This window comes from Podarcis bocagei (assembly GCF_964188305.1).
Source record: "Podarcis bocagei genome assembly, chromosome: 18".
NCBI classification, from domain to species: domain Eukaryota; kingdom Metazoa; phylum Chordata; class Lepidosauria; order Squamata; family Lacertidae; genus Podarcis; species Podarcis bocagei.
Window position 1 is genome coordinate 13,048,136 of NC_138144.1, and position 17,549 is coordinate 13,065,684.

A 17,549-nucleotide genomic window follows, 5' to 3' on the forward strand; every position below is an offset into this window, starting at 1 on the left:
GCGAAGAAACGGTTAAGAGGAAGGTGGAAGGTTGGGCGCGCGCGCCAAGTTCAAATGCAGAGGAAGGCGGCGCAGTAAGCAGCCCCGAAAGGGAACCAGGTCCTAAAGCCAGGCGCAAGGAGGCAGGAGGGTCCGGGTCAGCGTCAGAAGAATCCCGGAAGGAAGAAGCCCCGGGGGGTAGAGGGACCCAGAGGAGGACAGTCAGGCGGAAAAGGTGGAGCAAGGCTAGGATATTAAGTTGGTGCTCACGGGGCGGAGACTCAGACGGAGCTTCGCCGATCTAGCTACTAGACGTAGAGTTTGCGCGCAGCAGCGTGAGAATGGAAACTGTAATTCAATAAAGACTTTTACGTAATGATCGCTGGCTAGCGTGATCCTCTGTGAGCTAGGATCTTCAAGCAGCTCTGACAGGTATAATATTCAATTTGATGAATGGGAAAAATTGTGGAAAGAGAATATAAAATTTACTGCATGCACGGCTGTCAGAGCTGCTTGAAGAGCCCGGCACCAGCGTAGCCCGGCACCCAGCTGTTCGCACTGGCCGGGGTGCCCTCCTTGGCGAGAAAGTATTCTACCCCCTCTTCCCCCCATCTGGAGTCCAAAATCTCCGTGACTTCGTTGATGCGCTCCTTCTGTGCCACTCCCGCGTGCCCTGTTCTGTCTCTGACCGGACTCGGCGCCGTTCCGGGTTCCTGGAACCTGTGCGGTGCCTTGTAGGGAGTGAGCACCGATCTGTGGAACACCGGATGCATTCTGGAACCCTCCGGAAGTGCCAGTCTGAAAGCTACCGGGTTGACCTGCTCTTCGACTTGGTAGGGCCCCAGTTGTTTATGCCCTAGTTTCTTCTTGGCCAACGACCTGGCCGGCACTGCGTGGGCTGCTAACCAGACCCAGTCTCCCACATGGATCTCTTCGCCAACCCTTCTGTGTCTGTCCGCTTGTACCTTGTATGCGTGTTTGGCCAGCTCCAGGTGGCGCCTCAGCTGATCGTGGACTTCCTGCAGCTCCAACGCGAACGCATCTGCCGTCTGCGGCTCCCCCTCCCCCATTCTTTCCAGTCCCGGGAAGGTTCTGGGGTGCCTCCCGTTGTTGGCGAAGAACGGCGTGACCCCCGTGGACACGTGCTTCGTGTTGTTGTAGGCGAACTCGGCAAGCGGCAGGTAATCCACCCACGTCGCAGGCTGTTGATTCGCATAGCATCTCAGGTACTGCTGCATGATGGCATTGACCCGCTCCGCTTGCCCGTTGGTCTGCGGGTGTCTCGCCGACGCCAGGTTGATCTTGACGTTCAGGAAGCCCATCAGCTTCTGCCAGAAATTCGAGATGAACTGCCGCCCGCGGTCGGACAGAATAGACCGTGGCAGACCGTGAACCTTGAACACGTGGTCTATGAACAGTTTGGCGGTTTGCTCCGCCGTGGCCACCTTAGCACACGGAATGAAATGGGCCATCTTGGAAAACAGGTCCACCACCACCAGCACTGCCGTCTTGCCCCTCGAGCTGGGCAGATCTGTGACAAAGTCCAGAGCCACCCTTTCCCAAGGTTCGACCGGAGTTTGCAGCGGTTCCAACAGTCCGGCCGGCGGTCTGTGCACTGGTTTGGCCCTCTGGCAGGTGTCACACCTCGCCACGTAGTCTGCGACCTCCCCTCTCATTCCAGGCCACCAGAAATCCCTGGCTACTAATTCCACCGTCTTCTCCTTGCCAAAGTGCCCGGCCGTGGGCGCGTCGTGCAGCTGCTGCAGCACCTTGGCGCGAAGGTCGTCTCCCGGCACGTAGATGGCCCCTTTACGGATGAGCAATCCATCTCGTAGCTGGAAACCGTCGGCCACAGCCTTGCCCCTTTGCACCTCTGCCATCTTTGCTTGCGCGAAGAAGTCATCCTGCAACGCTCGTCGCACCGCCTCCAGGTCCACGGTGGCCGCGGCGCACGCCCATACTGTTGGTGCGAAGATGTGCATGGCTGCCGCTGGCGTTGCGTCCTCCAGATACTGTGGCTTACGGGAGAGGGCGTCCGCCATGATGTTAGTGTCCCCCGGGACATACTCTATGCGGAAGTCGAAGTTCGCAAAAAACTCAGCCCAGCGTATCTGCCTCTGGTTTAGGAACTGTGCCGTGCGCCAGTGCTCCAGATTCTTGTGGTCCGTGCAAACCTGCACCGTGTGCTTGGCGCCGATCAGGAAGTGCCGCCACGCTTTGAACGCTGCATGAATGGCCAGCAACTCCCTGTCCCAGATGGTGTAGTTCTGCTCGGACTTGCTGAGCTTCCTGGAGTAAAACGCTCTCGGTCGCCACACCCCCTGCTGGTCCTTTTGCAGCAGGACTGCCCCCACGGCTCTGTCCGAGGCGTCTGTCTCCACCCTCATCGGCCTGCTGGGGTTGACGTGAAGCAGCTGCTCTTCCGACGCGAAGAGACGCTTGAGTGCCTGAAAGGACTGCTCCGCCTCCTCCGTCCAAACGAACTTCTTTTTCTTGGAGCTAAGCGTGTCTGTGATGGCCGCTGTCTGCATAGCGAAGCCCTTGATAAACTTGCGATAGAAGTTCGCAAAGCCGACAAACCTTTGGACCTCTTTCCGGTTGCGTGGGCTCTTCCAGTCCAATACCGCTCGAACCTTGGCGCTGTCCATGGCGAGCCCCTTGTCAGACAACTTGTAGCCCAGAAAATCCACCTCCGGCACGTCAAATTGGCACTTCTCCAGCTTGGCGTAGAGCCTATGTTGCTTTAGCCTGCTCAGCACTTCCTTGACGTGTTTGTCATGCTCCTGCTGCGACTCCGAAAAGATCAGGATGTCATCTAAGAAACAGACGCACGTCTTGTAGAGAAGTCCCGCCAACACGTGATGCATAAATGCTTGAAAAACGTGGGAGCCATTTTGCAATCCAAAAGGCATAACTCTATATTCGTAGGTCCCCAGTGGCGTGAACATGGCTGTCTTCCACTCATCACCCTCCCGCATGCGAATGAGGTTGTACGCCCCCCGCAGGTCCAACTTGGTGAACACTCTGCCCTTCCGTACCTTTGCGAGGAGGTCGTCAATTCGGGGCATGGGGAAGTCCGATGGCCTAGTCACACTGTTCAAAATCCTGTAATCCACTACGAGTCTCTTTTGGGGCGTGTCCCGCTTCTTAACAAAGAATACGGGACTGCCCCCCACTGCCTTGGACTCCCGGATGAAGCCGCGCTGCAAATTATGATCAATGAACTCCTTGAGTTCTTGCAGTTCGTCCTCTGACATGGAATACAGTCTCCCTTTAGGCAGCGCCGCCCCCGGCAGCAGGTCAATTTTGCAGTCATATGGTCTGTGAGGGGGTAGCCTGTCTGCCTCCTTCTCGCAGAAAACTTCCAAAAATTCAGCGTACTTGTGGGGAATCGCTTGCAGCGTGCCTAGCAGCAGCTGTGACTCCTCTTCCTCTCCTTCCTGCCTGGGCACGATGCAGTGTTCAGCACAAAAGGAAGAGCCGAAGGTCAGCTGCCTCTGGTACCAAGCCATCGTTGGGCTGTGCTTGTCCAGCCAACTCATGCCCAATACAACGGGCGTGTCAGATAGTTGAGTGACGTTGAAGCTGATGATTTCTCTGTGATTCCCAAGTCGCATCACCATTGGTGGCGTCTGCTTCACCACTTGCCCCCCGAGCAGCTCCCTGCCATCCACCGTGACAACCTGCAGGGGCAGTGTGGCCGGCAGCAACTGCACAGCGTGCCTGTCGACAAAGTCCTGCCCTATAAAGTCCGCATTGCTGCCTGAGTCAATGGTGATTGGCACGTCTATGGTGATTCCATTGGGCAGCTGGAGAGATGCTGTGAGCCTCACTACTGGTTTGGGCGGGAGGGGGTTCACGGGCTGTAAAATCTCTGGGGACTGCGTCACTAACACGTCTGGCTGGGCCCCAGTGCCTCTTCCTCCAGCCAGACTGCGTCGTTTCCCTGCTGTGGTCCTCCTTGCTGCGTTGCTGCAGTCACCATTGCTGAGGCTGCAGTGAGCTTGTGGGGCCTCTGGGGACACTCTTTTGCCATATGTCCTGGTTCCTCACAGACGTAACACTTCCTGTTCCCTCTAGGAGGCTTCGCTTTCACTGCTGCCGGTGCTAGGGCTCTGGTTGCTGACTGAGCCCTTGCACCTCCAACCTCCATAGGTTCGGCTCCTCCTCCTGGCGGAGGCGTGGATTGCGCCCGCGCTGCTTCTCTGGGAAGGAAGGAGGGGCCCCCGGCTGGTTCGCGCCCTCCACGCCCTTCGTCCTTGCTCCACGGACGTCCTTCCAGCCTCACCCCCACTGCCAGTGCCCTCTGAACGACCTCCTGGGTGGTTCGGGGTCTCTCCCCCCTCGCGATCTCATCTTTAATCGAGTTGTGCAGCCCCTCCCAAAAGAGGTCTCTTACAGGAGCCGAATCTCTGTCCCATTCCAGGGCACTGACCAAGGCGAAAAAGCGGGCATGATACTGCCTGACGCTGGCCCTCCCTTGTCTCAGCCCATGCACCTCCTTCCGTGCAAGATCCACGTCAATACTTGATAAAAAGCACCCATCCATCGCTTTAATAAAGGCATCCGCATTCTGGAGCGCCGGATCCTTATCTCTCCATAAATTGCGTAGCCATGCTTTCGCATCCCCATGCAGATGGGACATGATGAACCCCACTCTCTCTTGTTCATCTCTAAAGTCTTTATGCAGCAGTTGCAGTGCGCACAGTACGTCGGCTCTAAAGTTGGGATACTGTTGCAGGTTCCCATCGAAGTGAGAGACCAGCCCGCCTGTCCGTCTCGCCAACCCAATTCCCTCCTGCCGGGGTGTCTGCTTTGTCAGCACGTCTAACCTGACCTGGAGATCCCTGCAGGCGGCAGCTGCCTCCTCCTCTCTCTTCCTGGATGCGAGAACCTCGGCGTTCAGTTGTGCCACTGCTTTTCTGAGGTCCTCTATCTGCTGCTCAGCCGTCATGTCGTCTGCCGTTCGTGAGCTCGCTAGTAGGCACCTGTTTCTCTCCCCTCCTCGAGGCTGTAGATGCCCACAATGGTCAGACGGAGCTTACTGTCAGAGCTGCTTGAAGATCCTAGCTCACAGAGGATCACGCTAGCCAGCGATCATTAAGTAAAAGTCTTTATTGAATTACAGTTTCCATTCTCACGCTGCTGCGCGCAAACTCTACGTCTAGTAGCTAGATCGGCGAAGCTCCGTCTGAGTCTCCGCCCCGTGAGCACCAACTTAATATCCTAGCCTTGCTCCACCTTTTCCGCCTGACTGTCCTCCTCTGGGTCCCTCTACCCCCCGGGGCTTCTTCCTTCCGGGATTCTTCTGACGCTGACCCGGACCCTCCTGCCTCCTTGCGCCTGGCTTTAGGACCTGGTTCCCTTTCGGGGCTGCTTACTGCGCCGCCTTCCTCTGCATTTGAACTTGGCGCGCGCGCCCAACCTTCCACCTTCCTCTTAACCGTTTCTTCGCTCCCCGATGGAGGTGTGGCCACTCCTGACTCATGCCCTCCCTCCTGTGGTGAGCTGCCAGCGCTTCCCCCCTGGCTCCCTTCCTCTTCCCTGCTTCCTGGCGGTGACGCTGGTCCCGATTTCCAGCTGCTCTCCCCTGAGTCCCTTCTGGCTCTATCTTCCTGGGGTGCCCCCCTTGACTCCCCCCTTGCCCTGGCCACTGGTGCTCCTTTCTGTGAATCCTCTGATTCACTGGAAAGACTAGGAGATCTCGGGTCGTCGTCATCACTCATCTTTTCTTCTGCCTCCTCCCCTTCGCTCTCTGTTTCCTCCCTTGCCCGTGCCTCTGCTCCTAAACCCCTGACAATACCCAAAATCTTTGGCCCACTGTATCATTACCGATTTAACCTCTTCATCTTTCGTATGCCATTCCAACAATATCTTATACATTTTTGACCGAGTTTTATATTAATTGTTTATTATGTCTATTTGAAATTTAGATTCTTTTTCTACATAACCCCTTTCTTTTAAGTCTTTTTTAAACATTTCATTTACTTGAAAGTAATGCAACCAATCATATACATAATCTTTAACTTGTTCAAATGGTTTCAATTTCCATTTTCCTCCTTCTTTAATTACCAATTCACCATATGTACTCCAATTACCTCTCATATTAATTTTCTTAACACTCATTACCTCCAGCGGAGATAGCCAATAAGGGACTTTTGGCTCCAATATATTTTTGTATCTATCCCATACTTCTATTAAAGAACTCCTGAAAATGTGGTTTCCCGCTCAGGCTTGTGCGATTTTGAATATGACACCTGAAGCTGGAGGATGCCCCACGGCGATGGGTGGAGCTGGGATTGGGCTGAGGTGGGTGATGAAGGTGGGGCTCACACAAGGCACCCCTAAGTGTCCGGGTCAGGAGGGATGACCATTGAGTGCCTCCAGCTCACAACCCTGTGTGGTGGGCTGAGGGGATGGGAATGAATCATCCCAATAACAATTTACACCCGGCTGGGTGTGAACGGAGCTGATTCAGCCCTCTCTTTCTCTCCCGATAAGTATTTTCTATTTTCTAGGGTGCTAGTCTCCGTCCAGGTGGGCGCCGTGCCACCCGCCTCGCAAGCGAGACTCTTCCGCTACCACTACCAGCTTTCCAGGGAGAAAGTGGCAAGTCAGGGTTTGCTTGGGCCAATGGAACTCCCTGCCAAAGGAAGAGCCTCCGGCACTTGAATCCACTGCCCACCTGACTCTTCTTTTCATCTCTCAGCTGGCACCGAGTTCTGGTTGGGCCTGGCAAGAGGAGAAGCTTCTGGTCGACAGCGGTGGCAAGTTTCAGGCAAGCCTTCTCAGAAAGTTTGGGGGCTGTGGGACTGCCTGCCACTGGAGTTGCTATAATAATGAATTTTCCTTATGTTATTCCTGTTAAACTCCTTTTAAAGGTGACAGTGTTTGTCCACTTTTGGGACTGCCTGCCACTGGATGCCCTATAAAGATATGGGGCTTTTCAGCATGAAAAAGAAATCCCAATGACCCCTTTGGGACTCACTGCTACAGTGCCGGGGGGGCTTTGGAATTCCCTGCCACTTTGAAATGCCTCTCTGGGCGAGGCGTTCAGCAGGTGGTGGGTTCGAATTCCTCCCTGGCAGGAATGCAGACTTAAAGCTGCTAGTCTGAACCCGTGTCTTGCGGTGGACAACATAGCGTACGCAGCCGGAGGTGGGTGCGAGGAGCAGTGCCAGGGGAGCAGCAAGGAAGGTGAAGAAGCCCAGCAATTGGTGGATCCAGGGTTTGAGAGACAGTATTTTTGCACGGCTTCTTTCCGGCCAGAGCAAAGAAAAGTGACCATGAGAGTAGAGATAATTTATTAAATTTATCTGCTTTATCTGGTTCAATAATTATAATAATTACAATTATTATTTAATTATTGTCAGGGGTTCAGGAGCAGAGGCACAGGAAAGGGAGGAAACAGAGAGCGAGGGGGAGGAATCCGAAGGAAATATGAGCGATGACAGCGGCCCCAGATCTCTGAGTCTTTCCAGTGAATCGGAAGATTCACAGAAAGGGGCGCCAGTGGTCAGAGCAAGGGGGGCGCCTAGGGGGACACCCCAGGAAGAAGGGACCAGAGGGGACTCAGAAAGCAGCAGTTGGAAATCGGGACCAGCTTCCCCACCAGAGCGCAGTAGGGGGGAGGGGTCCCAGGTATCGGGATCTGGCGGCTCGCCGCAAGCGGGAGGGCATGAGTCAGGATTGGCCACACCTCCATCGGGGAGCGAGGAAACGGTCAAGAGGAAGGTTGAAGGCTGGGCGTGCGCGCCAAGTTCAAATACACAGGAAGGCAGCACAGTAAGCAGCCCGGATAGGGAGCCAGGTCCTAAAGACCGCCGCAAGGAGGGAGAAGAGTCCGGGGGAGTCAGCGTCAGAAGAGTCCAGGAAGGAAGAGGCCACGGGGGGTAGAGGGACCCAGAGGAGGAAGGAAAGACGGAAGAGGTGGAGCAAGGCTAGAGTATTAAGTTGGTGTACAGGAGGCGGAGACTCAGACGGAGCTTCGCCGGTCTAGCTTCTAAGACGTAGAGCTGCGCGCTGCGGCTTGGAAATTGAAACTGTAACTCAATAAAGACTTTTGTACAGTACTGCCGGCTAGCGTGGTCCTCTGTGAGCTGGGACCTGGAAGCGGCTCTGACAGTATCGGAGCTAAACATTATAAGTTAAGAGCATTTGCAGATGACCTAGTATTGACTTTGCAAGAGCCAAACACTAGTACGAAAAAGGTCCTGGAAATAATCCAACAGTTTGGCCAGGTAGCTGGATTTAAGTTGAATAAACAAAAAACCAAAGTTTTAGGAAAAAACTTAACAGATACGGAAAAGGAGAAATTCCAAGAGGAGATAGGGTTGACGGTGGTCAAGAAGGTGAAATACCTAGGGGTTTATTTGACATCTAAAAATGTGAATTTGTATAAGGATAATTATGAAAAATGTTGGTCAGAGATCAAAAAAGATCTAGAAATATGGTCGAATTTGAAATTGTCAATGTTAGGCCGAATCGCAGTGATTAAAATGAATGTATTGCCTAGAATGTTATTTTTGTTTCAGACCTTGCAGATTCTTGACAAGATGGAATGTTTCAAGAGGTGGCAGAAAGATATTTCGAAATTTGTCTGGCAGGGCAAAAAGCCCAGAATCAAATTTAAAATATTGACAGACGCTAAAGAAAGAGGGGGTTTTGCCCTGCCGGACTTAAAATTGTACTATGAGGCAGCAGCTTTTTGCTGGCTGAAAGAATGGATGCTCCTCGAGAACACAGACATTTTGGATCTGGAAGGTTTCAACAATGCTTTCGGTTGGCATGCATATCTATGGTATGATAAAATCAAGCTGCATAGCGCCTTTAAAAATCACATTGTTAGAAAAGCATTGTTCAATGTTTGGATAAGATATAAAGATCTGTTTAAGATCTGTTTAAGATATAAAGATCACGCTAGTACTGCCGGCTAGCGTGGTCCTCTGTGAGCTGGGACCTGGAAGCGGCTCTGACAATTATATATTCTAATTTTAATAATTACAATTACAATAAGAAAAGTAATCAAAATTACAATAAGAAAAATTGCAATCATTATTATAATTATAATCACGATAGCAATGGTAGAGCTAGAAGGGACCCTGGTGGTCATCCAGTCCAATCCCCTGCAATGCACACACAGGACATACTAATGGATTCTTTCTGCCCCCAGGGAGCAGAGCCCCCACCCTGCCTTGCGGGGTGCCGTCACTTTGCATTTGTAGGACCGGGTCTGGATTGCGGAGCTGCCCGTTGGTGGGAGAATGAACACCGAAAGAGCAATCCAAGCTTATTTGTCCTCTTTCTATTAACTAAAACACCTATGCTTGATTTGGGCTGATAACATTTCGCTCTGTGATTTTTGGTTGAATGTGCATTCTAACCCCCAAAACAGCTATTTGAAATAAACCCAATCAGAGCGTTTTCATCTTCTTTCTACGTAGATGGAACGCAAAACACCTTATTGCTTTGTTTGGGGGTGATTCTGGTGCTCACCCAAAAAACACCACGTAAATTCCAACTATGATTCTATGAATTGAAATAAGCCCAATCGAAACTTATTCCTCTTCTTTCTACGCATATGGATGCGGAAATATGGCGTTTTGTTATTTTGGTCTCATTACATACTGTCAGGGGTTCAGAGACAGAGGCACAGGTGAGGGAGGAGACGGAGAGCGACGAGGAAGAATCCCAGGACAGTGAGGAAGAGGATGACAATGACTTGAGATCTTCCATGAGTCTCTCAAGTGAATCGGAGGATTCTCAGGAGGGGGCGCCCCTAGTCAGGACAAGGGGGGTCACAGGGGGGACCTGCCAGGAGCAGGGAAGCAGCAGGGAAACCCCGAGCGGGAGTGGGAGATCGGGGCCGGCTTCCCAGCAGGAACGAAGGGAAGAGAGGGGGGTTCCCAGTGTTACACACGGAGCGGAGCAGGAAAGAGACAGGGGAAGGAGATCTGGGGAGAACGTCCTGCCGGAAGAGGGGGAGAGTAGTACAGGGAGTAGTGTCAGTGTCAAAAGGAAGGTCAGGGGTAGCGAGCGCGCGCCAAGTTCAAATGTGGAGGCGCGCGGAAATGGAGAAAGCCCGGAGGAGGAGCCCAGCCCCAAAGCACGAAGGAGGGGGGAACAGGCATCTCAGGAATCCGCTTCGGGAGAGAGCAGGAGGGAAGGAACCCAGGGGGGCAGAAAGACCCTGCGGAAAAGGAAAGACAGGAAGCGGTGGTCTAGCACAAGCCTCATAAGTTGGTGCAGGGGCGGGACCGAGTCAGAGGGGACTCCAAATGTCTGACGTTAGACACTCGGGGCTGCACGCCTCGGTTGTGGAACCAATAATGAACTGCAATAAACATCCTTGTATATAAGAAGAGCTTGGCGTTGGTCTTTTGTGAGCTGAGACCAGAGGCAGCCCGTGACAGTAAGTCCCCTCACAAACTACGCAAAAATTTTTTTTTGCAAAGCTCACGAAGTTTGGCAGCCATGAGTATGGACCAGCAGATAGCTGAGCTACGCGACGCAGTCTCCCAGCTTACCACTGCGGTAACAATCTCCCAGAAGAGGGGGCAAGAGGCGGAAAAGCGGTGCCAAGATCTGCAAGCCAGGTGGGATCATGCATGCCAAGTGGGGTTCCCGGGGACCAAAGCTGCTGGAGTAGCACTGGGCAGAAGAGGGGGCAACTTAGTAGCCCACTTCGATGGGAACCTGCAGCAATACCCCAGTTTTAAGGCAGACGTAGAATATGCGTTGCATTTGCTTCGCGACGACTTTAAAGATGAAGAGGAAAAAGTGGGTTTCATTGTGTCCCACTTGCATGGGGAAGCGAGGGCTTGGCTGCGCAATCTGTGGCGCGAGGATTGCCCTGCTCGAAGGGACTCTGATGAATTTATCAAATGCATGGACGCTTGTTTCCAGTCTAGTGTGGATGTGGATGTGGCACGCCAGCAGCTCCATGGTTTAAGGCAAGGCAAGGCTTCCGTGCGTCAGTACCATGCTCGCTTTTTCGCCTTGCTGAATGTGCTGCGATGGGAGAAAGATTCTCTGGCTGTCAGAGACTTATTTTGGGAGGGGCTCTCTGGCCCGGTGAAGGACGAATTGGCTAGGGGGGACAGACCTAAAACCCTGGCAGACGTGGTGCAGCGTGCGCTTGCCATTGGAGTGCGCCAGGAAGAACGCCCTTGGCGCAATGAGGGGGGTAGCCAGCTTCACGCACCGTCTAGAGTGCCTCCTTTGTTTCCCAGAGATCCAGGGCGTCCGCGTCTCTCCCCTCAGCTGCAGCCAGGGGAGGAGCCTATGGAACTGGGGAGTGCAAAGGCTCAGTCAGTGGCCGGAGCCCCAGCGTCCGGAACAGTCAAGAAGAAGCCTCCTAGAGGGAACAGGAAGTGTTACGTCTGTGACAGTGCAACGCACATGGCCAAAGAGTGTCCCCAGAGGCTCCGGCAGCACACTGCAGCCTTGGCGACAGTAAATGCAGCAGCACAACATGAAGAGCTGTATCAGGGAAACGACAATGCCTGGCTGGAATCAGCAATGTTGGGGCACAGCCAGGCAAGTCAATAGAGCAGTCCCCAGTGCCTTTGCAGCCTACAGACCCCCTGCCACCCAAACCTGTAGTGCAGCTCACTGCAACCCTCCAGCTACCTAATGGACGCACCCTGGAGGTCCCCATCACAATTGACAGTGGGAGCAACGCAGACTTCGTGGGGGTGCAGTTCGTCAAGCAGCATCGCATAGAGCTCCTACCAGCCACGCTGCCATTGAACGTCGTCACAGTGGATGGCAGGAGGCTGCTGGGGGGGCAAGTGGTACAACAGACGCCGCCCATGGTGATGCAGATTGGCAATCACCGAGAAGTCATCAGTTTCAACGTCACCCGCCTTTCAGACACGCCTATAGTGTTAGGCATGAGTTGGCTGGATAGGCACAGCCCGACCATGGCGTGGTACCAGCGACAGCTCACCTTCGGCTCGTCCTATTGTGCGCAGCATTGCATCCAGACCGGCCAGGAGGAGGAGGGCCAAGAGGAGGGGCAGCAGCTACGTCTCAGCATGGCGCAAGCAGTACCCCTCAAGTACAAGGGGTTTTTGGAGGTTTTCTGCGAGAAGGAGGCTGACCAGTTGCCACCTCACCGGCCCTACGATTGCGCTATTGACCTCTTGCCAGGGACAACGCTGCCGCCTGTGAGGCTGTATTCCATGTCCGAGGAGGAGCTGCAGGAGCTCCGGGAATTCATAGATCACAATCTACAGCGGGGATTCATCCGAGAATCGAAGGCTGTAGGGGGCAGTCCTGTGTTTTTTGTGAAGAAGAAAAACACGCCCCAAAAGAGACTGATCGTAGACTTCAGATTCATAAACTCAAAGACAAAGCCCGCGGCCTTTCCCATGCCCAAGATCGACGACCTGCTCGCGACGGTGCGGAAAGGGAAGATCTTCACCAAGTTGGATCTCCGCGGAGCTTACAATCTCATACGCGTGTGAGAGGGTGATGAGTGGAAGACGGCCATGTTCACGCCGTTGGGCACCTACGAATACAGAGTTATGCCGTTTGGTCTCCAAAATGGCTCCCACTTTTTCCAAGCTTTTATGCATCATGTGCTAGCGGGACTCCTCTACAAGAAGTGCGTATGTTTCCTCGACGACATTCTGATCTTCTCAGAATCGCCGGAGGCTCACGAGAGCGACGTGAAGGAGGTCCTGCAGAGGCTACGGGAGCACAGGCTCTACGCCAAACTGGAGAAGTGCCAATTCGACGTGACGGAGGTGGATTTTCTGGGCTATAGGCTGTCCGACAGGGGACTAGCCATGGACAGTGCCAAGGTCCGCGCGGTGTTGGACTGGAAGAGCCCGCGAAATCGGAAAGAGGTCCAGAGGTTCGTCGGCTTCGCCAACTTTTACCGCAAGTTCATCAGGGGTTTCGCCAAGGAGACGGCAGCTATCACGGACACTCTCAGCTCCAAGAAGAAGAAGTTCACCTGGACGGACCAAGCGGAGCAGTCCTTCAGGAGACTTAAGAGTCTCTTCGCGTCCGAAGAACAGCTGCTACACGTGAATCCTGGCAGGCCCATGAGGGTGGAGACTGACGCATCTAACAGAGCGGTGGGGGCCGTCCTCTTACAGGAAGACCCGCAGGGAAACTGGAGGCCCTGTGCTTTCTACTCCAGAAAGCTCAGCAAGTCGGAGCAGAACTACACCATTTGGGACAGGGAGTTGCTGGCCATACACGCAGCTTTCAAGGCGTGGAGGCACTTTCTCATCGGAGCCAAGCACACCGTGCAGGTCCGCACGGACCACAAGAACCTAGAGTACTGGCGCACGGCGAAGCTACAGAGCCAGAGGCACATACGCTGGGCGGAGTTCTTTGCGGATTTCGATTTCAGGATAGAGTACATCCCAGGCGACAACAATGTCATAGCGGATGCGCTCTCCAGGAAACCGCAGTATCTCGAGACAGCGGCACCGGTGGCAGCCAAGCACATTTTTGCACCGCAGGCGTGGGCGTGCGCTTCAGCCGCCGTGGACCTGGAGGCGGTGCGTCACGCGTTGCAGGCGGATCCGTTCGCACAGTCCAAGATGGAAGAGGTGCGGAGGGGCACAGCGAAGGACGACGAGTTCCAGATACGCGACGGCCTGCTGACCCGTAAAGGTGCTCTCTACATTCCGGGAGACGATCTCCGCGCGAAAGTTCTGCAGCAGTTGCACGACGCACCCAGCGCTGGCCACTTCGGCAAGGAAAAGACGACAGAATTAGTGGCCAGAGACTTTTGGTGGCCCCAGATGCGAGGGGAGGTCGCGGAGTACGTCGCCAGGTGTGACACGTGCCAAAGGTCCAAGCCAGTGCACCAGAAGCCAGCGGGACTGCTGGAACCGCTGGAAACGCCACTGCAACCGTGGGAGAGGGTGGCGCTGGACTTTGTCACTGATCTGCCCAGTTCGCGAGGCAAGACGGCGGTGCTTGTGGTTGTAGACCTGTTCACCAAGATGGCGCATTTCATTCCTTGCGCGAAGGTGGCGACAGCGGAGCAGACAGCCAAACTGTTCATCGACCACGTGTTCAAGGTGCATGGGTTGCCACGGTCCATTCTGTCCGACAGGGGGCGCCAGTTTGTGTCCAGTTTCTGGCGGAAGCTCCTAGGGATCCTGCACGTCAAAATCAACCTGTCGTCGGCGAGACATCCGCAGACCAACGGCCAAGCAGAGAGGGTCAACGCGATCATGCAGCAGTACCTGAGATGTTACGCCAATCAGCGACCCGCGGCTTGGGTGGATTACCTGCCGATGGCTGAGTTTGCCTACAACAACACGAAGCACGCATCTACGGGGATGACGCCGTTCTTCGCTAACAATGGAAGGCATCCCAGAACCTTCCCGGGGCTCGTAACGACGGGGGAGGGGGAGCCACAGGAAGCCGACCATTTCGCAGCAGAATTGCAAGAGGTGCACGACGAGCTACGGAGACATTTAGAGCTAGCTAAACAAGCCTATAAGGTGCAGGCGGACAAACACAGGAGGGAGGGGGAAGACATCCAGGTGGGAGACTGGGTATGGTTAGCGGCCCAAGCAGTGCCGGCCAAGTCGTTAGCTAAAAAGAAGCTAGGACACAGGCAACTAGGGCCGTACCAAGTTGAGGCCAGGATCAATCCCGTAGCGTTTCGATTGGCCCTCCCCGAGGGTTCCAGAATGCACCCAGTCTTTCATAGGTCGATGCTCACCCCCTACAAGGCCCCACACAGATTTCAGGAGTCAGGGACGGCACCAGAACCAAGCAGGGAGTCGCCCAAGAGGGGGAGGTCACCTAAGGACGAACCAGTCAACGAGGTCACAGAGATTCTGGACTCAAGATGGGGGGAAGAGGGAGTAGAATATTTTCTCGCCAGGGAGGGCGCCCCGGCCAGCACCAACAGTTGGGTGCCAGACTACGCTTTGGACGAACCCCTCCTCAAGGACGAGTTCCATGCCCTTTTCCCACACAGGCCCATGCCAGCACAGTTTTTCGACGATTGGCTTTTTACGCCCACACTTTCCGCCAGCACCTTCCGAGGGTTCTCCTCCGCAGAGGAGACGACGCCAGAGTCGAGCCCTCCAAGGGGATCGTGTTCGGGGGTGGACACCGACCCTTCTTACTGGTGGGACGACCAACCAGAAGAGGACTGGCGCATGAGGTGGCGGGTGGGTCCTTGGCAAGCAGACCCCACCCAGGCAACAGGGGGAGGGGAGGACGTGAACATGTTGGGAGAGGACAATGGGTTCGAGTACACAAACAATGAACTGGAAGCAGAGGAGATCGACGTCGACGACCTGTGTCCGGCAGCGACCTCCGCAACGACGGAGCCCCCGGAACCTGCGCCCGAGCAGCGGGAGGGGGGAAGGGGGGGCTTCGAGGGGGGGATGGATGTCAGGGGTTCAGAGACAGAGGCACAGGTGAGGGAGGAGACGGAGAGCGACGAGGAAGAATCCCAGGACAGTGAGGAAGAGGATGACAATGACTTGAGATCTTCCATGAGTCTCTCAAGTGAATCGGAGGATTCTCAGGAGGAAGCGCCCCTAGTCAGGACAAGGGGGGTCACAGGGGGGACCTGCCAGGAGCAGGGAAGCAGCAGGGAAACCCCGAGCGGGAGTGGGAGATCGGGGCCGGCTTCCCAGCAGGAACGAAGGGAAGAGAGGGGGGTTCCCAGTGTTACACACGGAGCGGAGCAGGAAAGAGACAGGGGAAGGAGATCTGGGGAGAACATCCTGCCGGAAGAGGGGGAGAGTAGTACAGGGAGTAGTGTCAGTGTCAAAAGGAAGGTCAGGGGTAGCGAGCGCGCGCCAAGTTCAAATGTGGAGGCGCGCGGAAATGGAGAAAGCCCGGAGGAGGAGCCCAGCCCCAAAGAACGAAGGAGGGGGGAACAGGCATCTCAGGAATCCGCTTCGGGAGAGAGCAGGAGGGAAGGAACCCAGGGGGGCAGAAAGACCCTGCGGAAAAGGAAAGACAGGAAGCGGTGGTCTAGCACAAGCCTCATAAGTTGGTGCAGGGGCGGGACCGAGTCAGAGGGGACTCCAAATGTCTGACGTTAGACACTCGGGGCTGCACGCCTCGGTTGTGGAACCAATAATGAACTGCAATAAACATCCTTGTATATAAGAAGAGCTTGGCGTTGGTCTTTTGTGAGCTGAGACCAGAGGCAGCCCGTGACACATACACTTTGCGATTTCTGGGTAAAAGTGCATTAATACCAAAGAACACAACTTTGAAATAAGCGAAATCCAAGATTCTTATTTCTATGTAGATGGAACCGAATACAACCTGTTTTGCTTTCTTTAGGCTTATTACACTTTGCTTTGTTATTTGTGGGTAAATGAACACCGAAAGAGCAATCCAAGCTTATTCGTTCTTTCTATTGAGATGAACTTAAACACCTATGGTTGATTTTGGCTGATAAAAAACATTTCACTCTGCGATTTTTGTTGAATGTGTATTCTTTTTGCTTTGGTTGTGTGATTCTAGTGCAAACCCAAAAAACACCCTGTGAATTGAAATAAGCCTCGAAGCTTATGCGTCGAAGCTTATGCGTCTTCCATATGCGGAGAAAGAAGCGGAAATATGGTGTTTTGTCATTTTAGGCTCATTACACTCACTTGGCGATTTGTGGGTCAATGTACATTAGAACCAAAGAACACGACTTTGAAATAAGCGCAATCCAAGATTCTTCTTTCTATGTAGATGGTATCCAAAACAACCTGTTTTGCTTTGTTTATGCTTATGACACTTCGATTTGCAGTTTGTGGGTAAATGAATACCGAAATGCAATCCAAGCTTATTCGTCCTCTTATGATTGAGATTAAGTTAAACAACCTATGTTTGATTTTGGCTGATAACAAACATTTCACTGCGATTTTGGGTTGAATGTGCATTCTTTTTGCTTTGGTTGTGTGATTCTAGTGCAAACCCAAAAAACACCATGCAAATTCAAATAAGCCCTCTCGAAGCTTATTCGTCTTCTGGAAGAAGCATATGGAAGAGGAAATATGGTGTTTCTTTATTTTGGTCGCATTACATTCACTTTGCGATTTTTGGGTAAATGTGCATTAACACCAAAGAACACGACTTTTTAATAAGCAAAATCCAAGATTCTTCTTTCTATGTAGACGGAACCCAAAACAACCTGTTTTGCTTTCTTTAGGCTTATTATACTTTACCTTACCTTTACTGTTAACCAACCAACAGGCTGTCTCTGGGCAGACTACTATCTCTGAGGCAGACTTCTCTTTTCTGGGCAGGCTTCTTGGGAGAAGGGGGCGAGCCTGTTAGTCCACCAACGGGCAGCTCCGCAATTCAGACCCGGTCCAACAAATGCAAAGTGACGGCACCCCCCAAGGCAGGGTAGGGCCTCTGCTCCCTGGGGGCAGAAAGTATGTGCCTGTGTGTCTATGCATTGCAGGGGATTGGACTGGATGACCACCAGGGTCCCTTCTAGCTCTACCATTCTGGGCTTCTACCTGTGTCTGTGTGTTTAGAAAGAAAAATTGCTATCGTGATTATAATTATAATAATGATTGCAATTTTTCTTATTGTAATTTTGATTACTTTTCTTATTGTAA